This window comes from Mchenga conophoros, linkage group LG12 (genome assembly GCF_057382185.1).
Source record: "Mchenga conophoros isolate Kocher_MC1m ecotype Shallow Benthic linkage group LG12, M_conophoros_male_GT1.1, whole genome shotgun sequence".
Classification (NCBI taxonomy): domain Eukaryota; kingdom Metazoa; phylum Chordata; class Actinopteri; order Cichliformes; family Cichlidae; genus Mchenga; species Mchenga conophoros.
The window spans coordinates 470693-497299 of record NC_140537.1 but is presented as its reverse complement, the minus strand read 5'-3'; the positions used below and the strand labels follow the sequence as shown (position 1 = coordinate 497299).

The window sequence follows — 26607 nt, the reverse complement described above, 5'->3', positions numbered from 1 at the left end:
ACCAAACTATGACCCCCCACCTGCACTAGGTGATGGAGCTGATCAAAGGAGCCCAGAGCAATTGACCTGATGTGGTGGCAGAGGCTGTATCAAGACTAATGTAATCTAATAGATAATTCCTATATTGGTTAGAATTAAGATTATTTTTATTTTTCCAGTTCATGAGGACTGTTTTCTTGGCTATGCATAGGGCAGTGAAAACCATATGGGCTATATTCTTTTCTGAAGTGACATTATCTAAGCTGCCCAACAAACACACTACATGAGCCTCTGTTCTGGTGAAAGGTCAGAAGTGCAACGGGTGTAGCATACGGTCCACACACACACACATACACACACACACACACACACACACACACACACACACACACTAGTTAGACTCATTTATAGGTGAGAGGTTTGTCATGTTTGTCTCTGCAAAAGGGGAACAGTTTCTTGCAAAAGAGGAACAGTGTCTTGCAGGATGTGGGGCTCGTGTTCCAGACGAGACAGAGATAATGTTCTTTTAAACTGTGTTAAAAGTCATTGTGGTTTTGATTTGACGTATGCATATATTCTGTCTGTGACGTATGAAGGGGCGTCATTAATTCAAACCCTGATGGTATAAAATATCTGTTTATGCTTGGATTAAGTCAAAGATCAATTCCTGTCTGCGAACAGGCACTGGTCTTCCCACGCGTGTATTCATTAAAATCAATTGTTTGACCAAGCTCTTGTTGGACCATGGTTGTTTGTACTCTCCTTCCTCAATATTTGAACCTTAACATTTGGGGGCTTCGTCCGGTGGTTGAGGAGGGAGGAGGTTGGAGGTGTAGACGGAGAAATTCGGTGGTCCGTGGTGGTCAGACAGGCAGGCGTGATCCGGCAACCAAACTGAGGGGACAGGCGCCTTTATAGGTAGGCACAGGCCTGTTGATTTTATCTGAAGTGTGCTGAATTGGATGATAAAATTAAATGTCTACTCAGTAAAAGTTGCCGGTAAATGTCTGTTTTGATTTTGATGAGAATCTCATGACAGTACTGAGGATTTAATGCAGTTGGACTGCTAAAAATGATTGAATGCGGTTGGACCGCTAAAGGATTTAATACGGTTGGACCGTGTAAAGCAGTTGGACTGCTGAGTGATTTTAGTATGTTAGGGAATTTGGTCATTTTTTGGGTTAGAGCCCCTATTGGTTATAAGGTTGGACCTGCTACAGTCTAACACTTTTTTTGGATGTTTTACTGTTGCTCCAAAGTATTATAAATTATTGATGAACGCCAGTTGGACTGGTAGGAAGCGCATTTCTCGGAGGTAACGCTCCCTACTTGCCTTAGACGTAGGGCATTTTCCTGTGAGGAGAACAGGGATAGTACGGTTGGCAACCGGGGAGAACTTGGGAACCTTCAAAATAGCTAGTGGTTGGACCACTTTACCGTTTGGAACGGTAGTCTGCGCTTTTTTGGCCAGCAGAAGTTGGACTTCGGGCGTGTTACTTTAACTTAAAACTTCGGGGTAAGCCCTGGCTGTGAAATGCCAAAAATAGTGCTTCAGGCAAAGTTTGGGTTGGTTGACGCTTTTAAATTGAGTTAGGGATTTTAGAGATGAGGCCAGAAACTGTTGGACAGATACTGGTTAATTGATCACAAAAAAGTTGGACTTTATCAGTTGGACCGTTAACTTAAATTTGTTGAAATTGGTTAGACGCTAAAGCTGTTGGGCCTGACAGTGGTTGTAAATATAAGACGTCTTTGTAATATAAAATAAGAGAGTTTGGTGTGAGAGGAGGCTATGTGTCGAGTCAAGAATGCATTGACTGTGTGCTGCTATTTTTGGATGGTGTGTGTGAAAATGCAAATTAGTAAGCAGTGAACTGTTTAAATCATATTTGGGTTTACAAATGCTGCTGCAAACATTGTTGAATGTGTGTTTAAGACGACATTTATGTTCATTGGATGGCTATAAATAAAGTTTTGAGTTGCCGTAGTGGAGCGCTATATAAATACAGGCCATTTACCATATACCAGGCCATGTATAGTAATTGACTGAGTTTGGAAGTAGATATATAAATATATTGAGTGCATTGTATATATTTAAGACTGACATATTACTTTCAGTAGTAACCTCTCATCAGCAATAATTGCTGGTGTGTTTTATTTTTCAATTTCTTGTGTGTGCTGTGAGAATTAATAGAGGTTTCAATTGTTTTTTGTTTTGTTTTTGTTTTTGATTTGCTCTTTCTGATTATGAAAGGCATGTCTAAAATGACTCTTAGGAAAGCGTATTTTGAGTTTAAACAACAGTTTAAGTGTGTGAATGCTGTGAGTAGTAGGTTTTGAGTGATTGGGTGTGATTTGTACAAAATGATAAATAATAATAACACTATGAAAGTTGATAGTAGAGTGAGTCCAGAAGTGGAAGTGTGAGAGAAAAGGCTGTGTATGTGTGAGACGATCTGACAAATGCAAAGAATTTAGTATATTTAAAAGTGTGTGCGTGAAATAAGGGTGAATTGTTTTAGATTAAGACGTAGTAAAACAAGAGTTTGATTAGCCTGTAAAAACAGGAGAGATAGAAACAGAAATTACGGCTCTGAGCAGTTGCTGTGTGAGTAACAGGAAATGGTGTGTGTGACAGGAACTTTGCATGCCCATAAAAAACGACAAGTGAGCACACAGAGAAAGAAACATACGAGTTAAACTCTAGGCAGATGAAGCAAATGGAGGTTTTAAGAAAAGAAATGAAAAGGATATTTATTTATTTATTTAATTTATTTATTTAGGACAGTGCATGTTAATGAACATAAATGTAAAAAATAAAATTACATGAATGTAAACATACCAGATTATAGCCAAGGGCTAATGTCCATCTGTTGTCCTTAAGCATAAAAATAGACATAATAATTCATCATTCATTCATAATAAAAACTCCATCACCAAACTTACACATACACACCATTCTGTTCCCAAATAAAACATTAAAACTATACAACTCATACATGATCACACACTTGAATTGTCCATAACCAGTTTTTAACCTTTGCCTTAAACAAATTGAATGTCGAGCATTCTCTAATGGGTTGAGGAAGACTGTTCCACAGATGGCCACCCTGGACAGAAAGGACGTTCTGCCCAAATGCTGTCCGTCTGTGGGGTATAAACAAGTCTCTTCGGATTGTAGCTCGAGTGGTCCTGTCTGAGCTTTCTTTATGCCTAATGAACTGCTTTAGTGGTGGTGGAGCAAGGGAGTGTAAGAGTTTATATATTAAACTCACTCTTTTAAGTTTCACTAAGTTATTGAAATTCAGTAATTTATGTTTTTTTAACACATGACAGTGGTGGTGGGAAGTCGGTTTTTTGTCAAGTAGTTTTAAACTTCTTTTATAAATGTTTTCAATAGTTTTAAGTGTTGTTGGACAAGCAAGTGACCAGGACGTCAAACAATAGTCCATATGAGAGATGATCATTGAGTAAAAATAAGTTTTTGCAACATTCATATTTAAATTATTACGTATATGATTAAAATTTCGATTATTAAATTTAAGTACCTGGGACACTTTATTTATGTGACTCTTGAACGACAATGTTGGGTCTAGAATGACCCCAAGATATTTAAATTCTGGAGCCAATTCAAGCTCTACTCCATCCAGGAATATGTTAGACTGCTTCAAGTTTAAGGGGCGTTTTGAAAAATACATACCGACAGTTTTTGAGGTGTTCAACATTAGGCATGAGTCCTCCAGCCAGCTATGCATTAATGCTAAAGCAGCTGTAAGATCTTTTGCCACCTGCTGGACACTACTTGCTTGCGTATATATAACTGCATCATCCGCATACATTTGAGTAAATATATTTGGACAGACTTCAGGTAAGTTATTGATAAAAAGAGAGAACAATAAGGGCCCAAGAACAGATCCTTGAGGAACCCCTGTATCACAGTCTAAATATGGAGATTTAACCCCATCCAACACCACACACTGTTTCCTGTGTGAGAGATATGAAGCAAACCACTGAAGAGCCTGACTGGAGATATTAAACCGAGTCAATCTGGATAACAATATCTTGATCTGGTGGGTCCAGCAGGGCCTGTTCCAGTCATTTGCACATATTCAGGCGAATAACAACATGCACATAGTTATGTAAAACACGCACGTTCACACACACACTTATGGAGAACTGTGAGGGCGTCTCAGGACATGCTCCCTGTTTGACACACACACACTCACAATCGACACGAATAGATGTACACACCACACACACTGGTTTTCTCTGAGTGCTGGACTGAGTGGAAACATCTGGAGCCCATATAAGGAGAACTTCTTGAGTTCTGAGAACTGACTGATACTTATCATGTGACTTGACGTCATCATTGCAATAAAAGCCTTGTGACATGGTTGTTCGGGGGAGATCAGCTCTGAAAGGTTTATGATGCTCATCTTCCCCACATGTATATGTGTATAATAAAAACCGCTATTTTGACATCTACTGAGGACCATGCAGTTGTTTGTCTCCTCCTCAAAAACTCGAACCTTGACACCAGGGCAAATTAGATGTTGTCTTTAGTTTTTTGTCAACCTCTAATGGAGTATGTTGATATAACATCCTTGACAATGTCAGTGAAGTGACTGCTGCAGAATTGTGGATCATCACTACACAATAAAGGCTCCCAGTTAACTGATGCTAATGCTTCTGCTACATTTTGTCGCTGACTTCTTGGTATGAATTCATAAAAGGATCTCCTATTAGATGAACTTTGAAAGTCATTCTTAACTCGTGATTTTATAAGTTTTCTAGAAAATAATATAAAATTGTGGTCTGAAATACCAGTGATAAAATTATAAGATTTAATAATTCGCTCGGGCTTATTACTGAAAACCAGATCTATTTTAGTTTTAGAGTGTCTTGTTATTCTTGTGGGTTGTTCAATGTGTTGAGTAAAGTTCAAAGTCTCCATTATGTCCTTGAGTGTTTTTCTGTCCTTTTCACAGTCCCAGTTGACATTAAAATCTCCCATTACAATTATTTCATATTAATTGTATGCTTTAGTGTGTCAATGCAGGTGGACTTCTTTCAACCTAGAACCTTGAGTATAGCGGCAAAACCATTGATTGTCAGAATTGGGAGGAAAATAGGCCAGATTTTGGCTTAAAATTTTATAGCTTGACCTCCCACTTGGCCCCCATCCTGAGAAGAAGCTCAAAGGACAGCTAATCTCCTGATGAAGACCGACAGAACATCGTGGACTTGAAGAATTAACAGCAGGCAGAAGGCAGTGCAACTGAAACCACACTGACGACACCAGCAGCAGCATGTAAGAAAAGCACGTGATGTAACATGTACTGTAAATTACAGGCTGGGCAGCTGAACTGTGGGAAAGCACTGGACACTGATTTTCAGATCTGCCATTCTTGGAGTAATCTTGAAAGAGACGACTGAAAGGATCAACAGACAAGAAGAAAGCACGTGATGAAGCATGCACGGTGAACTGGAGGCTGGTAAGAACAGTGTGACATAACTGTTTAAAGGCACTAAATGTTTTCAAGACAAAAAAAGAACACTGTGAGAAGAGCACAGGGACCAGTGGAAGGTGAAGCCCAGAGGAGTTCGAGTGAATATTGTTAATACAATATTGTTATTGTGAAGCGCCTTGAGGCGACTTTTGTTGTGATTTGGCGCTATATAAATAAAATTGAATTGAATTGAATTGAATTGAATTGTTAATAATTGGGTTGAAATTGAAGCCTGAACTCAGGATGGTTTAGGGATGTCCACGTAACAAACAAAGAGGTAAACAAAAAGAAGGTAAAATAAAGAGAGAAAATAACTGACAATTACATTAATGAATAGAAAACACACATACACAAATTGTTACATGTGAAATTATTTCTGGAAAGAATCAGAAGTGAGATGGTTTGAATTAAGAAATCAGTGAAAAGATGCATGGATTAAACCTGATTATAACATACAGAGGTAATGAAGAAAGCAGCTTACACTCACTGAACATTAACATACATAAGAAACTGCAATGAAGACATGCTTACACTTATACACATGACATAAGTTGGTATATCTGACCAGAGAGAGAGAAACGGGTAGTTTAAGTACTCATGATAATAATGAAAATGTCTTAGTTGTGTTATATTCAGGGGCGAAGTAGACCTGGACCAATTCTCCACATGCAGCGGTCGGAAGAAACTTATAGGTTAACATGACTGGACATGTTAAGGCAAGTTTCTGGTTGAATTGTTCACAGCGCCATGTGTCCCTGAACCTCACAAGCAAACTCCGACCTATGTCTGAGGACCAGGAATGCTGTTATTTAAGGTGGGAACTTAAAATTTGGGTTAGCAAATTTTGGGAAATAGAAAACTGACGGCTTAAGTGGAGAATTGTGAAGGAGTCTGAAACACTGCAAAAGCAACATATGCAAAATCACATACACAAGCAGAAAATGCATTAACCTTACAAGGACAAGCTCCTAAAGATTAATGCATAGACATTGATAAACCTGGCTAAGAACACAAACATACGCAATGAAAATCAGCTCGCTATTTGTATGAGTGATAGAATGGTGTGAATGTTTAATAAAATACACTTGAGCTTGAAGTTGAGGAATAACTCAAAAGAAGCTATATGACAGAGGGAGTGAGTTATGGAAGAAAGAAAACGTGATTGAAGTAGTTTTAAAAGAGCGACTTAGGAGTGCTCTCGTACTGAGTGATCAAAACCAGTGATGACTGTAGAAAGAAATAAAATAATTTAATAATGTGGTAATGTTTAAAGATGTATTTATCTTGTTACGGCAACTTATTGAGATATGACTCAGTATGCAAATTAGCTGGAGTGAGTGGTGACGCAGAAGCTTCCTGTGTGTGTGTGACTGAGGCTTTCAGGAGAGGAAGCATAGCAGACTGTTCAGAAGTGCAGATTTGGATAGGAAATTTATAGTTTAGTGATGATATGTTGTCATAATGGGGTTATATCTTACGGTGTGTTCACACCGAACGCGATGGACGCGAATAAAACGCCCCAAACGCCCCTAATTTGACGCGTGTACATTCGCGTCTCAACGCGTGTCCAAGAAAAATCCATCGCGCGTCAAAATATCATATTTTGACGCGCGTGAACCGGAAATGTGGGAGGAATGTGGGAGGGAGTTGTGCCAGACCGGTATCTTTGCAAGATGGCAGCTATCGAGCTAGCGCTTGAAGAGAGAGTCTCCCTTCTCTATGTACTGTGGAGAGCAGAGCAGCAGCGTAAAAGACGTCCTCGCCGTACCTGGGTCCATCAGGTCCTCCAGAGGCATGAGCAGTTTGGTGAGTTTCACCACTTGCTCCAGGAGCTGCGCCTGGATGACGGCCGATTCCAGCGCTATCACCGTCGGCCAGTTTGAGGACCTGCTTTCCCTCGTCGGTCCCAGCATCGCCCGCCTAGACACCAACTACAGGCGCTCAATCCCACCTGCAGAGCGCCTGTCCGTCTGCCTGAGGTTAGTAAAACTATTTAATACGGTAGTCCTTTATTGATATCTGTGCTAATATGCTAATCCATCCAGTTATACACTGCTAACATGGATGTGCTATGCTAACAGTGAATGCTGTCGGTGTTTACTGAAAGCAAACTGTGGTACAGAGACGACTCTTTATAATATTTCTAGTGATACTCAGAAGCTCTCATCAAGTCCCGATTTAATTCGATTTATGCTGTTATCAGTGTTTGCATGATAGCATGGCTGTGGTGTCCTATCAATGTATGTGCTCGGGGTTTGCTGATATCAAACTGTAGCATTAGGACCACTGAGTTAACCTTTGTAGTGATACTCACTCCTTTTTATTTAGACCTGGTTTAATTCTGGGATAGTTGAATATTTGTATATAATCCCTGCAGCTGTCAGACTCTATAGCAGGGGTCACCAGCCTTTATTAAAACAGAGTTAGATAAAACTGTGAACAGTTTGGTTCATCTCTAGTTACATGGTTCTATCTTGATAAGCTGTCTTATCACAGATTAATTTTTCAAAAATATTAATGATTTAAGCAAGGAAAGGGCTACACGTCAACACACAACTCTTTATTTCTATTAATGTCTTACTTCATTCCTACCTGATTGACATGTTTAGGAATTATGCGTGATTGGCACACTGTAGTGGCAAAAGTTGCTACCAATCAAATTATGATATGTTAAAGTTAAAACAAAACACAACTGTTTTAGATATTATCTAATATACATTTTGTAATTATCCTTATAATTACAAAATGTTTTATGTAAGATTTAAGTTTTGTGATTTATATCTGACATCACAAAAGTATTTTGGAATTTGAATAATGTATTTTGTAACTGCAGTACACATAATACTGATTTTGAACAATTTTGTCCAGGTTCCTTGTCACCGGGGACTCCTTCAGGACCAAGCGTTCAGTTTCAGAGTCTGTGTGTCCACGGTGAGCCAGATCACCCCCCAGGCAGCGACGTCCATCTGGGACTGTCTAGTGGACGACTTCATGGCTGTGCCTTCACCTGGAGACTGGCGGTCCATCACAGAGGGATTCCAGGAGCGCTGGAACTTCCCTCTGTGCTGTGCAGCTCTGGATGGGAAGCACATCCAGACAAAGGCACCCCATATATCATATAGGAGACACACACATTGATATACACTAAATATTCATTTCATTTCTTTTTTGTGGTGCCCAAATTGATGCACCTGCTTGATTTTGTTTAAACAATTATTGCACACTTTCTGTAAATCCAGTAAACTTCTTTTCACTTCTCAAATATCACTGTGTGTGTCTCCTGTATGATATTTAACTGACATTTTTTATTGTAACAACCAACGATTTATACAGGAAAATAATGTCTATTAACAAGGTTGCCCAAACTTCTGCATCCCACTGTATCAGTATATTTTGTCATTAGTATAATATGAAATAAATTCTACATGTGTCAAGTTGTGTGCCAACATTTGCTGTGTAGTAGAACTGAGACATTAGTCATTATAAACATTTATTTGAAATAATATTAAAAGTCTCAAACAGAAAAACATTAAACATAAATATATAAAATATAAGAATTTACAGAGAGACAGGAATAAAAAGGACCAGCTGCTCTCCAGAGCAGGAACAAGGCTGAGGAGGAAATGCTCCATTGGAGACTGGTGTGGCCTCTTCAGGGACTCCAGGATGGCCAGCTCCACCGCCGATGGACCGTCCTGGGACCCGTCCCTCATCTGCCTCGGAGCCGTCCTCCTCTGTGGGCCTGTAAAACAGCACAAAACACAAAGAAATGAGAAGGCTACTACTAGATTTTAATTTCAACATTGAAAAAAAAAAAAAACAATAACAGGATATAATCAGATTGGTTGTAGATATTTAGTAAAGGTGATCACAAGGGAATCCCACCGACTAAAAAGGTATCAGTGCTTGCTGTACATATCTGTGGGTGCAGCAGCAGGAGCTCAGGGACTGGGGATGCTCTGCTGCAGAATCAGTTGGTTCTATCAATACAGTATTAAATGTTAACAGGTTGGATATAATAATCGTAGAGTAGACAGTGGTCCCTCATTTATTGCAGGGGTTCTCAGAATAACTAGCCCCTGGTCACAGTTCTCACAATTGATTCTCAAAGTGCAAACCTTTGTAGATTGCAAAACGTAAAAGTATTATTATGCCGCGGTTTGTCTTCATCTGCCCGCCACTTTCGTGCGCCTTTTTCCCTCACGGTGCAGGTGTCTATTTCCGAATGAGGCTCATAGTTATGGGTGTTTTTGTGCTGTTTTTTCTATTGGACGCGATGGTTATCAAAACCAAACGTGATAAATTTGGCAAGCGCAGGAGATTTGTCAATCAGGCTGCAGAATGCAATGCTGTACTGTGCAATAAAAAATCAGCGAAAAAGCAAAGCAGTGACGGATGAACAGCGGGACCACTGTGTGCTGTTTATTAATAAACAATAAAATATATTCCTAAATGACAACATGCATAAAAGCAGAACGGTATTTGTACGTCAGTGGGAAAATAGCGGTGGCTTGCTAGCTTTTGTGCGGCTTCCCCGGGTCAGTGAAAACTTTCAAAAGAGAAATGAATGAACTTACCAGGTTGCCCGATCTCTTCACATATCTTCCTCCAAGCTCGGTCCTTTTTATTCCTGTCTCGGTACTGAAAGCAGCTGGTGTTGTACAGCTCCGAGTTGTTTGCTACCGCATTGATTAGCCTTCCCCTCCATTGAAGTATGAAAGGCTTTGGCTGGATCTGCCCCTTTGACCTAGGTAACAGCCACGTCACCAGGCTCCTGATTGGTTGTCGCGGCGTGATTTGACGCTAGAGTTCAGATTTTTCCAACTCGAGCGGTAGACGCGAAATGCGCGTATGCACAAAATGCAACACAAAAACTCACGCGCGTGGTTTTATTCGCGAGTCAAACGCGCCAGACGCGCTACACTGACGCGCGTTTCACGCGTTTTGGCGTTTTCGCGACGCAAATCTGCTTCCGAATTTTTGCGGGACCCGCAATCGCGCGTCATCGCGCCTTTCCATTGACTTTACATGTAAACCTGACGCTCTATTCGCATCCATCGCGTTCGGTGTGAATACACCGTTATGCTGACTCTAAGTATGTTAAAGTGCATAATGGGGGCGATGGTTGTGTGCAAATTGTGTGGTTGTAACAAGACTTTCGGTGTATTGAGGAGGTGAAATTATGTGAGGTTATAGTGGTGATGGGTTGATTCTGTCAGTTAGGTTCGGGTTGTTTTTGTTTTTAATAGAGGGAGTTTTATTAAACATGGACATGTCTAAGAGGGGGCCCATTATTTTTTGTAACAGTGCACTTAGAGAAAACCTGTCAGGTGATTTTGTTTTAGAATAGAATAGAATAGAATTCAACTTTATTGTCATTGCACATGCACAGGTACAGGGCAACGAAATGCAGTTTGCATCCATCCAGAAGTGCTTTAGTGATATAGATATATTACAATAAATATTAGCAATAATATAGATATGTAAATATATTACAGAAATGGGTCTATTATGGAATGTTATAATGTACACGGTATGAAGTATGTTGTGAATATTCTATAACTATAGGTATGTACAGGCTGTAGTGAGTACAAGCTATGTACAGGCTATGAACAGGATATAAATATGAAAAACTATACAGAATATGAAATAAATAACTTTACAGAATCTGAGATATACAGCTATACAGAAATGGGAACTGTGCAAGTTGTAAACAGTTGTAGGGTTAAAAATTATCGTATGTACAGAATGATTATTACAGAGCTATACAGTAGTGCAGTTAAGATGTCATGGTCCCTGTGCCCCGCTGGTCAATCCTCTATTGGGCAATATGTTTGTGGTTTGTTGGCTCTCTCGCTCTCGCCCTCTCTCTCTCACTCTCTCTCTCTCTCGCCACGGCGATGCTCACTGCGGGCTCCCGCTGCTGGCCCACACACCTGCTCATCACCACACCGGCCGCTGATCCCAGCTGATTACTGCACTACTTAGATGGCGAGTCTGCACTAGTCTTCGCTGGATCGTTGAGCTATCAGTGTCAGTTAGACTTGTGTTTCTGCTAACCTGTACCTTGAGAATTTCTTATAATTATCCTGCTAACCCGACGTTTTGTGTGTAGATCGTTTTTGGAACCCGATGCGGAGAGGAGTGATTGAGGGGGAACGTTTTTGTACAGAAAGTGTGGAACACCCTTCTCCCAACCCTGTTTCCCACGGACCCTGGCGACCCGGACCCGTTTCCCCTGCACGTTGTATATAGCCACTTGGTGTATGTGTTCACTGTAAATAAACGCACTGTCCTTCGCTTAAAGGAAAACCCTGGCCTGCGCCTGAGTCTCTTTCGGAAACCCTATCAGAACGATCCAGACATTATGGACTCAGCAGGACAGGACCCTGTGGGCCGGGCTCTGGCCGCCCAGGAAGCCGCGCTGGCCCGCCATGAACAAGTGCTCGGGCAGCTACGGCAGGATGTCGCCGCATTGACCCTGGCGGTGGCGCAGTTAATACCGCTGGAGGGAAATGCGCAACCAGGGAATCCCCAGCCGCCCAGCCCGGCTCCCCAGGCGGCACCGCCTGCCGTAGCGTCAGGTAGCTCACCGCGGGTCGGTACGCCGTCTGACGGACCTTTACCCACACCGGAACCATTCTCGGGTGAGTCTGACAAATGTGCCGGATTTTTCGCGAACTGCAGCGTTTTCATAGCAACGATGGGGCGAAGATCACTTATTTAGTTCAACTTCTGAGGGGCCGTGCACTAAAGTGGGCCCAGGTTGTGTTAAACTCTGATCCTGTCATCACCTACGCTGACTTTCTCTCCAAATTTAAGAGTGTGTTTAACCCAGGCACCGGGGCAGAGGCCGCTTCTCTCCGTCTCCTCAACTTCAAACAAGGTAGGAGAAGCATGTCTGAATACGCTATCGACTTCTGGATTCTGGCAGAAGAGGCAGGGTGGAATCAGGAGGCGCTACGGAGCACGTTGCTGAACAATATCAGAGAAGAATTAAGGGACGAGCTAATCATGCGTGATCTCCCTGCCTCCTTTAATGAGCTAATGTCCCTGTGCATTAAGGTGGATGAGCGGCTACGGGCTCGCCGGTCGCAGCGGAACTACAACTTCCATGAGGCTGCGGGAGTCTCTGGCACCGGCGCCATGGCGGATGCCGGCCCCTCCCGGACTCACGAGAGCGGGGACGGAGAGGAACCCATGCAGCTGGGCGGCTCCCATCTCACCGCGGCGGAGCGTCAGCGCAGGATTACGGCCGGTGAGTGCCTCTATTGTGGTCACAGGGGACATGTTGTGGCTACCTGCCCTTCGCGGGCAAAAGGGCGCGCCCGCCTGTGATGGTAGGAGTACTGGTGGGCGAGCTGAGCCAGGAAGAAGCTCCTCCCCGTTTAACACTACCGGCCACGCTTTCCATTCACTCTAAGAGCCGCTCCCTATCGGTGTTAATCGACTCTGGGGCGGAACAAAACTTTATTGACTGTCAGTTAGCCCGGCAACTTGGGTTACTATTGGAGCCCCTGCCTCATGCATTACGTGTTACGGTGTTGTCAGGTCAACGCCTTCCAGACATCACTCTGGTGACGGAGCCTGTCGAGCTCACCCTCTCTGGCAATCATTCTGAAGAAATGTGTTTTTTGGTGTTTAAAGCAACTCGCACTCCACTAGTTCTCGGCCATCCTTGGCTACAACAGCACAACCCTCACATAGATTGGCTAAAGGGGCGTGTCACTGGGTGGGGGGAGGACTGCCACATGACCTGCCTTAAAGCTGCCTCGCCTCCAAGCACTGAAACGCCCTCTCCTGGGGAATTGAAATCAGCTGATTTAACTAATGTGCCCTCTGTTTATCACGACCTAGCTGAGGTGTTTCAAAAGGCCCGCGCCCAGTCACTTCCTCCGCATAGGCCCTATGACTGTGCTATCGAACTGCTCCCGGGAGCTCCTTTACCCACCAGTCGGCTATATAGCATCTCACTTCCAGAACGAGACGCTATGGACAAGTACATCACGGAATCCCTGGCTGCCGGCCTCATTCGGGCCTCCACCTCTCCAGTCGCGGCAGGCTTCTTCTTTGTCGAAAAGAAGGATAAAACCCTCCGGCCATGCATTGACTATCGCGGATTAAACAACATCACAGTAAAAAATAAATACCCTCTGCCGCTCCTCAGTTCGGCCTTCGAGCTCCTCCAGGGGGCTACTGTTTTCACCAAACTGGATTTGCGAAACGCATACCATCTGGTTCGCATCCGTGAGGGCGATGAGTGGAAGACCGCCTTCAACACCCACCTCGGCCACTTCGAGTACCTTGTCATGCCCTTTGGTCTCACTAACGCCCCTGCGGTGTTCCAAGCCCTGGTGAATGACGTGCTCAGAGACTTCATTAACCGTTTTGTTTTTGTCTATCTAGATGACATCCTGATCTTTTCCAGAAACCAATCCGAGCACGAGACCCATGTCAGACAGGTCCTGCAACGACTCCTCGAAAACCGATTGTTCGTCAAAGGAGAAAAGTGTGAGTTCCACGTCTCCACCGTTGCATTCCTGGGGTACATAATCGACCAAGGAAACCTCCGCCCGGACCCTGTGAAGGTAAAAGCCGTTGTTGAGTGGCCGGAACCTCCTAATAGGCACCAACTGCAACGTTTCCTTGGGTTTGCCAACTTTTACCGGCGGTTCATTCGGGACTTCAGCCGAGTTGCCTTGCCGCTGACCCAGCTAACCTCTCCCAAGCTTCCTTTTCAGTTGAACAAAGAAGCTCAGGTAGCTTTCCAAGAACTGAAGAAACGATTCGCCTCAGCCCCCATCCTGATCCAACCCGACCTCACGCAGCCATTTGTGGTCGAGGTCGACGCGTTCGACTCAGGGGTTGGAGCGGTTCTGTCGCAACGGAAGGACGGTAAGCTCCACCCTTGTGCCTTCTTCTCCCGCCGTCTGTCCCCTGCAGAGAGAAACTATGATGTCGGGGATCGGGAACTGCTGGCGATAAAACTAGCCCTGGAGGAGTGGCGGCACTGGTTGGAGGGCACGGCTCAGCCTTTCCTCGTCTGGACAGACCACAAGAACCTGGCATACCTGCAATCAGCTAAGAGGCTCAACGCCCGACAGGCCAGGTGGGCCCTGTTTTTCACCCGTTTCCACTTCTCCATCTCTTACAGACCCGGTTCCCGGAATGTCAAACCCGACGCCCTGTCCCGTCAGTTCTCAGTCTCGGAGGACCCCACTGAGCCCGCTCCCGTTCTCCCCGCCACCTGTGTCGTGGGCGCCATCTCCTGGGGGATCGAAGCAGCCATTCAGGAGGCTCAGGTGTCGGAACCGGATCCGGGAGGTGGGCCAGCCCAACGGCTCTACATCCCTCAATCAGTACGTTCTCAAGTACTTCAATGGGCCCACACTGCCCGCTTAACGTGCCACCCAGGGGTCCACCGCACTATCAACTTCCTCCAGCGCTACTTCTGCTGGCCCTCTCTGACTAAAGACGCTCGGGAGTACGTCTCCGCCTGCGCGACCTGTGCCCGGAATAAACCGTCTCATCAGCCGCCCGCTGGACAGCTCAATCCCCTGCCGACTCCGTCCAGGCCGTGGTCCCATATAGCTTTGGACTTTGTGACCGGACTGCCGCCATCAGCAGGCAACACTGTCATACTTACCATCGTAGACCGTTTTTCTAAAGCTGCCCACTTCATAGCTCTACCCAAGCTTCCCACGGCCATGGAGACCGCACGACTGCTTACCCGTCATGTGTTTCGTTTGCATGGGATCCCGGAAGACATTGTGTCTGACAGAGGCCCCCAGTTCACGTCTGGCGTCAGGAAGGAATTCTGCTCCTCATTAGGAGCAAAGGTCAGTCTGACCTCCGGTTACCATCCCCAAAGCAACGGTCAGTGTGAGCGAGCTAACCAAGAGCTCGAGGCAATGTTGCGGTGCATAGCGTCCTCCAACCAGTCCATCTGGAGTGATGAACTACCCTGGATTGAGTACGCCCATAACAGTCTGACTTCCTCCGCCACTGGTCTGTCTCCCTTCGAGGTCTCACTGGGTTTCCAGCCACCTCTCTTCCCCTCTGTCGAGGGTGAGCATTCTGTACCATCTGTCCAGGCCCATCAACGTAGGTGCCGACGAGCTTGGCGGGCCGCACGGACGGCGTTGCTGCGCACAAAGGACCGAACCAAACAGACCGCAGGTCGCCGCCGCACACCAGCTCCAGCATACAGCGTGGGACAAAAGGTATGGCTGTCCACACGCTTTGTTCCTCTCAGGACTGAGTCCAAGAAGCTCAACCCAAACTTCATTGGTCCGTTTGAGGTTTCGGCGCTGATCAACCCCGTCTCTGTGAAACTCCGGCTGCCGCGCAACATGAGGATTCACAATGTGTTCCACGTCTCCCAAATCAAACCTGTCCGGAATAGCCCTCTGTGCCCTCCTTCCAGGCCCCCTCCACCCGCCCGGCTTGTGGACGGCTTGCCCGCCTATTCCATCACGCGGATTATGGACTCTTGCCGCCGCGGGCGTGGCTTCCAGTACCTTGTGGACTGGGAGGGCTATGGCATTGAGGAGCGGTCCTGGGTTCCGCGGGCCGCTGTCCTGGACAAGCGTATGCTGCGGGCCTTCCATCTATCTCATCCTGGTAAGCCTGGTGGGTCGCCGGGGGGCTCCCGTTGAGGGGGGGGGGGGGGGGGGGTACTGTCATGGTCCCTGTGCCCCGCTGGTCAATCCTCTATTGGGCAATATGTTTGTGGTTTGTTTGCTCTCTCGCTCTCGCCCTCTCTCTCTCACTCTCTCTCTCTCTCTCTCGCCACGGCGATGCTCACTGCGGGCTCCCGCTGCTGGCCCACACACCTGCTCATCACCACACCGGCCGCTGATCCCAGCTGATTACTGCACTACTTAGATGGCGAGTCTGCACTAGTCTTCGCTGGATCGTTGAGCTATCAGTGTCAGTTAGACTTGTGTTTCTGCTAACCTGTACCTTGAGAATTTCTTATAATTATCCTGCTAACCCGACGTTTTGTGTGTAGATCGTTTTTGGAACCCGATGCGGAGAGGAGTGATTGAGGGGGAACGTTTTTGTACAGAAAGTGTGGAACACCCTTATCCTAACCCTGTTTCCCACGGACCCTGGCGACCCGGACCCGTTTCCCCTGCACGTTGTATATAGCCACTTGGTGTATGTGTTCACTGTAAATAAACACACTGTCCTTCGCTTAAAGGAAAACCCTGGCCTGCGCCTGAGTCTCTTTCGGAAACCCTATCATAAGATAAGTGAGATATGTGGATAATTCTACAGAGGCTATATAAAGTGCTGGTGGTTGTGAGTGGTGGTTCGGTCCATGTTATCATTGTGTGTTTGAGGGTACAGTTGTCCATTGTGGGTGTGTGTATGTTCAGTCCATGTTTTAACGTGGGTCAGATGTCAGGAGGCAGTTTTGTGTTTTGATGAGCTAATAATCAGCTCTCTTTTTCTCATGTTTGTTCTAAGTGTGGCGAGACGAGGTTGGGATATAAAGTAAATACTCTTCAGTTTTAAAGAACGACAACGCCACCCTGGGAATTTCACCCAGAGAATACTGGAAATGACACTAAATCACCAAAAAGGCACTTAGGTTCGCTATACTCAATCCAGAGACGAGGTTCAATAATAAACAAATTGACAATTTATTGGTAATTATTTAAAACACCGAATAAAAACATAATCATAAATATTCAAATACAAATATGCTTAAAAAGGTATTCAGAGCTGAGGCTTACCAGTGGAGGGGCAGGGATGCCACACACAACTAAAAAAAGAAAACACACCAAAACACAAGTGCAACACACTATCACACACTCACACTAATAAACTAGACAAGGCAGGTGTGTACACTCAAGGGATCCCACCACCAAGGCACCCTAGTCTCCTCCACGTCGGCACTCCGCATCTGAATAAAAGAAACAAAGAAAATTTTAATATATTACAACAAACTAATGTGTAGCACCGGGGGATAACCCAACTGCAGGACCACACTGGTGATCCACAGCTAGAAAAAGGGCCTCCCACCAGTGGTGTAACAGAGAATCCAAACTACAAATCAAAAAGCAATAAAACAACATACAATCTGAATAAAACTCTAAAATCTGGAGCAAACGGAATCGCCGTACTGCTCCAACTTGCCGTCCACACGACGATAAGTTAACAGTCAATCAATATGCACGCCAGCTGACTCCGATAACCGGCATGCATATGGCCGTTGTCCACGCCGACGTCCACTGTAAAAGCTGACAGCAGCAGGGAAAGAATTCTCACAACGGGAACAGACGGTAAAAGCACAGCAAGGCAAAACAGCAGCACTTCAGTTCGCGTAGCTTGGCGCAAAACTAAGGTCCACACTTCCTGCGAAACATAATAAATAATTACTATAAAAGAACAATAGAAGGCAGAGAGCGTAACAAAAGTTGATTACGTACCAAGTAAGCCGGGTCACAGAACGTAAGCAGAATAGCTCAGAGGAGGCTTCTATAGCTACGACCAGCCGCGATGGAGACTTTAGAGGAGTAACCCACAAACGATCTCTACCACACCGAGGAAGTCAGGTGACCAAAAGGAGATCACAGGCAAGCGATGCAGAGACACTCAAATGGCCACTATTTATACCAGCGCCCCCTAATGGGCCAGGCTGAAAGTGGGTTGGACCAAGGGATAACATTCATCCTGCCACATTCTACCCCTCCTTCTTGCATCGTCGCCCCGACGATGAATTACAAAGACACCCAGATTAGTCCCAAGGCCTAAAAAATGCAGAGACAGCATGTACCCTAGGCTCAGAAATAGAGTTAGCAGCCCCTTGTGCCACCTCCCCTGTTGGTCTTGGGAGATGATGGATGTTTGAATGCTGGCCAGCTGTGGACCGGGTTGTTTTTCGCACCACCACATTTCTTGTATCAGAACTCGTAGAGGGAGCAGGAAGAGAGCTAGATGGAACTGGTGCTACACTCGGAGTAACTGTACAAGTGGCTGGAACATCGGAAGTTCGGTCTTCTGGTGGAAGCAACAACTCAGGGCTACTTGGAATCACTGCCACTGGGCTGTAAGATGGTGAAACATTTACTTGAGGAGCTCCTATGCTCAGGAATAACAGGTCACTGTCACGTGATGAGTCATGTCCTGGTTCTGGGGAGGATATTTCTGGGCCATGTGAGCTACTGCTTGGAGCAGGCCCTTCTGATGGTGTAGCTGCCGTTACCACAGCCTTCAACAAGGTACGATGAACATGCTTCACACTGCTGGGGTCATCTGCAGGTGCAATGGTATATACTGCCCCACCTCCTTCAGGTGCCTTCAGGATTCTATATACCACGGGTTTCCATCGATCTTGGATTTTACATCTCCCTCTTCCACTCAGATCGCGCAGGAACACCAACTGGCCATTGTTCAATGGTGCCTCTTTCACCTTTTTATCATGGTGCCTCTTTCTGCGGTCGGCAGCCAATTGCAATCGTTCCTTGGCTCCTTCATGTACAACCTGTAGCCGGGCTTGATGCTCCTGAATCCACTCGTGCACATCTCCACTGATGGGGTCCGGTACTCTGCCCAACAGAAAGTCCACTGGCAACCTGGGTTCTTGCCCAAACATCAATAAGAATGGGGTTTCCCCAGTAGCCTGATGGGGAGTGGTATTATAACAGTAGAGTAACTGGGGCAAACATACATTCCAGTCTCTTTTTCTGGATACTGGCAGGGTCCGCAACAAATTGTGCAAAGTCCTATTAAAACGTTCACACTGACCATTTCCAGCCGGATGATAAGGAGTAGTGTGGGACTTCTCGATACCATAAAACCTGCAGAGCTGCTGGATCAGGGAGCTTTCAAAGTTACGACCCTGATCGGAATGGATACGCGCTGGTACACCAAACTTCGAAAACCACTCAGTCACGAGAACCTGGGCACATTGGTCACGAGTGGGGACAGCCAATGTATACTTGCTGAAAACATCAGTCATCACCAAAACGTTCTCCAGCCCATTCCGGGAAGGTTCGAGCAAGGTGTAATCAATGGCCAAGATTTCATTTGGTCGAGAAGCCAACAAATGTCCCATGAAACTTTGAGCTGCTGGTTGGGTGTCTTTTGCAACTTGGCAACGTTCGCATCTCTGACACCAACGAGCTACCTCAGCAGACATACCTGGCCAATAGCACCGTGAGCGGAGAAGCGCTAGGGTCCTTTCCACACCTTGATGGCCGTGCTCCTGATGAACATGAGTCAACACCTGCTCAATTAGTGCACTAGGCAGCAAAAGCTGAAGTACCACCTCGGCACCGTCAGGACGATGAACCTGACGATACAGAACTCCTTCCCTTTCAATCAGACGATCCCATTGTCGTAGCAGCACCAGAGCAAGTGGAGCAAGCTGCTGCCGCTCCTCAAAGCTGGGTCGCTGCTTCCGTCTCCAGAACACCAAGATCTCCTTTATCACTGGGTCGACCTGTTGGAGGGCATGAAGATCAGGAGTAGTGAGATGGGGCAAAACCGTAATGGCAGCTTGTGATACCTCAGCTGGTCCCAGCCGCAAGGCTTGTTGAAGAGGTCCAGGCAAGGCTGTACCAGGAACCATGGCTTTAATCTCCTGAGGATCAGGTGGATGCTGGCGAGATAAAGCGTCTGCGTTCTTATTACTCCTTCCTGACCTGTACTTTAAGTCGAAGTCGAACGAAGCGAGCGAGTGAGGGGTAAGCGAGCATGTTGCATTCCGGGTGGTGTAATGAAAGTAGTGGCCGCCACCTGTTCTGAGCAATATTCAGGTGCCACTGTGTTATTTGAACCTACTGATGTTAACTTGCCTGCTGGACTTTTAGCGTCCCCTGCATTGGTTCGAGTGGTTAGAGGTACTGCATACATACCAGTTGTTAATGTAGGGACTACGGCGGTCTTGCTTTACCCTAGGACCGTTATAGGGACCCTGGAAGATGTTCATGTGGTCAGTTTGCCCGCTGGTGTGACAGAAGTACTCCCTAACGTAGCCACAATGGCATCTCACACCGCCACTCCTACTGTGCAGGATCAGATGGAAGGGATTGATTTGTCTAAACTGTCAGCAGAGGAACAGGGACAGGTGAGGTCTCTCCTTAAGAAATACAGCTCGGTCTTTTCTGCTCATGACACTGATTTGGGTTGCACTAACTTGATCTCCCATGACATTCCAGTCTTAGACGATATCCCCGTGCGGCAGCGTTATAGGCGCATCCCCCCTTCAGAGTACGAGGTTGTGAAAGAGCATATTAACCAGTTGTTAGGGGCCAAGGTGATTAGAGAGAGTAGCAGCCCCTATGCTTCTCCCATTGTGCTCGTTAAGAAGAAGGATGGCAGCCCGCGCATGTGTGTTGATTATCGGCAACTGAACAACAAGACAAGGAAAGATGCATTCCCCCTGCCGCGCATTGAAGAATCCTTAGATGCGCTGACTGGTGCCCGTTGGTTTTCCACCATGGATTTAGCAAGTGGCTATAATCAGGTCCCAGTTACGGAAGAGGATAGGCCCAAGACTGCCTTCTGTACTCCTTTCGGCCTATTTGAATGGAACCGAATGCCATTTGGGCTCTGTAATGCCCCTAGCACCTTCCAGAGACTAATGCAACGCCTTTTCGGTGATCAACAGTGCCAGTCTCTGCTTCTCTATCTTGATGACATTGTAATCTTTTCATCAACAGTATCGCAACATCTTGAGCGGCTGGATGTGGTGCTAGGTCGGCTTCAGCAGGAAGGTTTAAAAGCCAAGCTTGCCAAATGTGCCTTTTTCCAGCGGGAGGTTCGCTACCTAGGCCATGTCATCTCCGATCAAGGTGTCTCTACGGACCCTAGCAAGGTGGAAGTGGTGGCTAACTGGCAGCCTCCTAAGACTGTTTCGGAACTACGCTCCTTCCTTGGGTTTGCCAGCTATTATCGCCGTTTTGTGGAGGGTTTTGCCAAGTTGGCGGCACCTCTGCATAGACTGGTGGCAGAGTGGGGAGGCAGAAAATCAAAGAAGAGGTCAGAGCATGGTGTCGTGGAGAACTGGACTGCAGAGTGTGCTCAAAGTTTTGAGGCATTAAAGACTAAACTGACAACAGCACCAGTGCTCGCTTATGCAGATTTCTCTTTGCCTTTTATTTTAGAAGTGGATGCCAGCCATGCCGGCCTAGGGGCAGTGCTTTCCCAGGAGCAGGGAGGTAAGGTGAGGCCAATAGCCTATGCCAGTCGGGGTTTGAGGCCCACTGAGCGCAATATGCTAAATTATAGCTCAATGAAGCTGGAGTTTTGGCACTTAAGTGGGCCATGACTGAGAAATTTAGAGAGTACTTGTTGGGCCATAAGTGTATTGTTTACACCGACAACAATCCTCTTAGTCACTTGTCTTCTGCTAAACTTGGGGCTACTGAACAGCGCTGGGCAGCTCAGCTCGTCTGCGTTCTTATTACTCCTTCCTGACCTGTACTTTAAGTCGAAGTCGAACGAAGCGAGCTGAGCTGCCCAGCGCTGTTCAGTAGCCCCAAGTTTAGCAGAAGACAAGTGACTAAGAGGATTGTTGTCGGTGTAAACAATACACTTATGGCCCAACAAGTACTCTCTAAATTTCTCAGTCATGGCCCACTTAAGTGCCAAAAACTCCAGCTTCATTGAGCTATAATTTAGCATATTGCGCTCAGTGGGCCTCAAACCCCGACTGGCATAGGCTATTGGCCTCACCTTACCTCCCTGCTCCTGGGAAAGCACTGCCCCTAGGCCGGCATGGCTGGCATCCACTTCTAAAATAAAAGGCAAAGAGAAATCTGCATAAGCGAGCACTGGTGCTGTTGTCAGTTTAGTCTTTAATGCCTCAAAACTTTGAGCACACTCTGCAGTCCAGTTCTCCACGACACCATGCTCTGACCTCTTCTTTGATTTTCTGCCTCCCCACTCTGCCACCAGTCTATGCAGAGGTGCCGCCAACTTGGCAAAACCCTCCACAAAACGGCGATAATAGCTGGCAAACCCAAGGAAGGAGCGTAGTTCCGAAACAGTCTTAGGAGGCTGCCAGTTAGCCACCACTTCCACCTTGCTAGGGTCCGTAGAGACACCTTGATCGGAGATGACATGGCCTAGGTAGCGAACCTCCCGCTGGAAAAAGGCACATTTGGCAAGCTTGGCTTTTAAACCTTCCTGCTGAAGCCGACCTAGCACCACATCCAGCCGCTCAAGATGTTGCGATACTGTTGATGAAAAGATTACAATGTCATCAAGATAGAGAAGCAGAGACTGGCACTGTTGATCACCGAAAAGGCGTTGCATTAGTCTCTGGAAGGTGCTAGGGGCATTACAGAGCCCAAATGGCATTCGGTTCCATTCAAATAGGCCGAAAGGAGTACAGAAGGCAGTCTTGGGCCTATCCTCTTCCGTAACTGGGACCTGATTATAGCCACTTGCTAAATCCATGGTGGAAAACCAACGGGCACCAGTCAGCGCATCTAAGGATTCTTCAATGCGCGGCAGGGGGAATGCATCTTTCCTTGTCTTGTTGTTCAGTTGCCGATAATCAACACACATGCGCGGGCTGCCATCCTTCTTCTTAACGAGCACAATGGGAGAAGCATAGGGGCTGCTACTCTCTCTAATCACCTTGGCCCCTAACAACTGGTTAATATGCTCTTTCACAACCTCGTACTCTGAAGGGGGGATGCGCCTATAACGCTGCCGCACGGGGATATCGTCTAAGACTGGAATGTCATGGGAGATCAAGTTAGTGCAACCCAAATCAGTGTCATGAGCAGAAAAGACCGAGCTGTATTTCTTAAGGAGAGACCTCACCTGTCCCTGTTCCTCTGCTGACAGTTTAGACAAATCAATCCCTTCCATCTGATCCTGCACAGTAGGAGTGGCGGTGTGAGATGCCATTGTGGCTACGTTAGGGAGTACTTCTGTCACACCAGCGGGCAAACTGACCACATGAACATCTTCCAGGGTCCCTATAACGGTCCTAGGGTAAAGCAAGACCGCCGTAGTCCCTACATTAACAACTGGTATGTATGCAGTACCTCTAACCACTCGAACCAATGCAGGGGACGCTAAAAGTCCAGCAGGCAAGTTAACATCAGTAGGTTCAAATAACACAGTGGCACCTGAATATTGCTCAGAACAGGTGGCGGCCACTACTTTCATTACACCACCCGGAATGCAACATGCTCGCTTACCCCTCACTCTCACATGGCCAGACAAATCCAGTGGGGCTCTTATACTAACGTCATGGCACTTTTGCAGCGCCTGCACAAGGGGTTTAGGGGCCTCTGTGACAAAGCCCAAACTAAACAATGCTTCACCGTGTTGCCCAAAAAGCTCGTGGTAACACTTCCGAATGACATTCATCCCCAATACACCCGGAACCGTGGAAGGTCCTGCACCTGGAGGATCTTTAACGACCAACACGCCACACTGTGGAAGAAACTTGTCACAGAGCTCTACACTTAGCTCGATATAGCCAAGGTAAGGAATGGACAACCCATTAGCCGCTTTAAGCTGCAACCAATGACAAGCTTGGAGACGCTCTTGACCCCAGGACTCAAAATGCTGGCGGAAAAAACTTTCAGTAATGGTAGAGACCATGGACCCTGTATCAACCAAACAAGGTACTTTTATACCGCCCATGTCCACATCTATATGAGGACAGGATGAAATTAATTTCGAGACTGCCTCTGGACCATTAGAAACAACCCTTGAGCCAATAGACACCCCACCCGAACTGTGGCTCGGCAATACGGAGGGTGCTAGTTTTCCGAAGCCGTATTTAAAGGAGAGTGCCTGCGATTATGCAGAGGGGCCTGCGAAGGAGGCCAGGAACGAGGAACGCGTTCCCCATCACACTCCCGAGCAACATGTCCAGGTTGCTGACAACGACGGCATATAATGGAGTCGCCCCGTCCTGAGCGAGGCATTCGATGGGGGCCCTGCAATCGAGCAATGCTCTGAGTGAGCTGATTAAGTTGCTCCTGCTGGCGCTTTAACAATTCCTTCATCTCGCTCATCTCAGACAAATGGGTAGACTGAGCTATTCCTGAGGGACCGCTATGGACCCCATACTGAATGCCATAAACAGAAGGGACAGAACTGCTTCTATGCCTAACGCCACTAGGCAACCCTTCACGTTCCCACCTAATAGCTTCCCCTCTAATCTCCAGCAATGTCAGTGTTGGCTGCCTCCTTACTAGCTGCTTTAACTCCCGCCGCAAGGTACTATCTAAGACCTGTTCAACAAATTGATCTCTTAATAAAACGTCAGCATTGGGCATGCCATTGGGGGCACTCGATTTAACTTTTTCCATAAGACCCAAGAGAGCGAGGGAAAACTCTTGCAGTGTCTCACTTTCCTGCTGTTTTCTAGAGAAGAAAGCTTCCTGCAATGCTACATAGGAGTCTGAACAGCCATACAGTTCTTGCAATATAGTGATTATCTTAGCAGGATCAGTCCTCTCTGCACTAGAGCGATATTTGATCTCCTCACGTGCTTCCCCTTCTAGGTGGTCAAACAGAAAAAATGCTTTATCAGCCAAAGACAAATGATGTGCTCTAGCACAACCTTCTATTTCCTCCAACCATTCATTCAACCCTATACCTGATTTTCCTCTAAACATAGGGCACTTTCTGTCACGGGGCACAAAAACTAGTCTCTCTGCTACAGAGACACCAGCCGTTGGGGGTTAACAGATGATGCAGTTGAAGTAGAAGGTGTAGCACTAGTACCTGACCCAACAGCCCTCTCCTGACGCAGCCTCTCATTGTCTGCTTTCAGCTGCGCGATCAAGTCCCTGAGTTCCTGTAACTCTTCCTCCATCGCTGTAACACAGCTGTGAAATCCCACACCAAAGTAGCTGCTGCTTTGCCTTGATTCTGTACAAAAATAATATAAAAAAAACAATTTACGTTACACCAAACAAAAAAAGAAGAACACACGTCTCTGTTTTAAAGAGTATATCCTGTCGACAACGCCAAGTTTGTGGCGAGACGAGGTTGGGATATAAAGTAAATACTCTTCAGTTTTAAAGAACGACAACGCCACCCTGGGAATTTCACCCAGAGAATACTGGAAATGACACTAAATCACCAAAAAGGCACTTAGGTTCGCTATACTCAATCCAGAGACGAGGTTCAATAATAAACAAATTGACAATTTATTGGTAATTATTTAAAACACCGAATAAAAACATAATCATAAATATTCAAATACAAATATGCTTAAAAAGGTATTCAGAGCTGAGGCTTACCAGTGGAGGGGCAGGGATGCCACACACAACTAAAAAAGGAAAACACACCAAAACACAAGTGCAACACACTATCACACACTCACACTAATAAACTAGACAAGGCAGGTGTGTACACTCAAGGGATCCCACCACCAAGGCACCCTAGTCTCCTCCACGTCGGCACTCCGCATCTGAATAAAAGAAACAAAGAAAATTTTAATATATTACAACAAACTAATGTGTAGCACCGGGGGATAACCCAACTGCAGGACCACACTGGTGATCCACAGCTAGAAAAAGGGCCTCCCACCAGTGGTGTAACAGAGAATCCAAACTACAAATCAAAAAGCAATAAAACAACATACAATCTGAATAAAACTCTAAAATCTGGAGCAAACGGAATCGCCGTACTGCTCCAACTTGCCGTCCACACGACGATAAGTTAACAGTCAATCAATATGCACGCCAGCTGACTCCGATAACCGGCATGCATATGGCCGTTGTCCATGCCGACGTCCACTGTAAAAGCTGACAGCAGCAGGGAAAGAATTCTCACAACGGGAACAGACGGTAAAAGCACAGCAAGGCAAAACAGCAGCACTTCAGTTCGCGTAGCTTGGCGCAAAACTAAGGTCCACACTTCCTGCGAAACATAATAAATAATTACTATAAAAGAACAATAGAAGGCAGAGAGCGTAACAAAAGTTGATTACGTACCAAGTAAGCCGGGTCACAGAACGTAAGCAGAATAGCTCAGAGGAGGCTTCTATAGCTACGACCAGCCGCGATGGAGACTTTAGAGGAGTAACCCACAAACGATCTCTACCACACCGAGGAAGTCAGGTGACCAAAAAGGAGATCACAGGCAAGCGATGCAGAGACACTCAAATGGCCACTATTTA

At 46.1% G+C, this 26607-nt stretch overlaps 1 long non-coding RNA gene across 1 annotated transcript; it reads right to left on the bottom strand.

The window, feature by feature from the left end:
* Window positions 1–8962: 8962 nt before the first annotated feature.
* Window positions 8963–10458, bottom strand: LOC146561819 (uncharacterized). The gene is made up of 2 exons (XR_014894560.1): window positions 10067–10458; window positions 8963–9231 (listed from the first exon to the last, which is right to left on the bottom strand). It is a non-coding gene; the product is annotated as an uncharacterized LOC146561819 (long non-coding RNA).
* Window positions 10459–26607: the final 16149 nt, after the last annotated feature.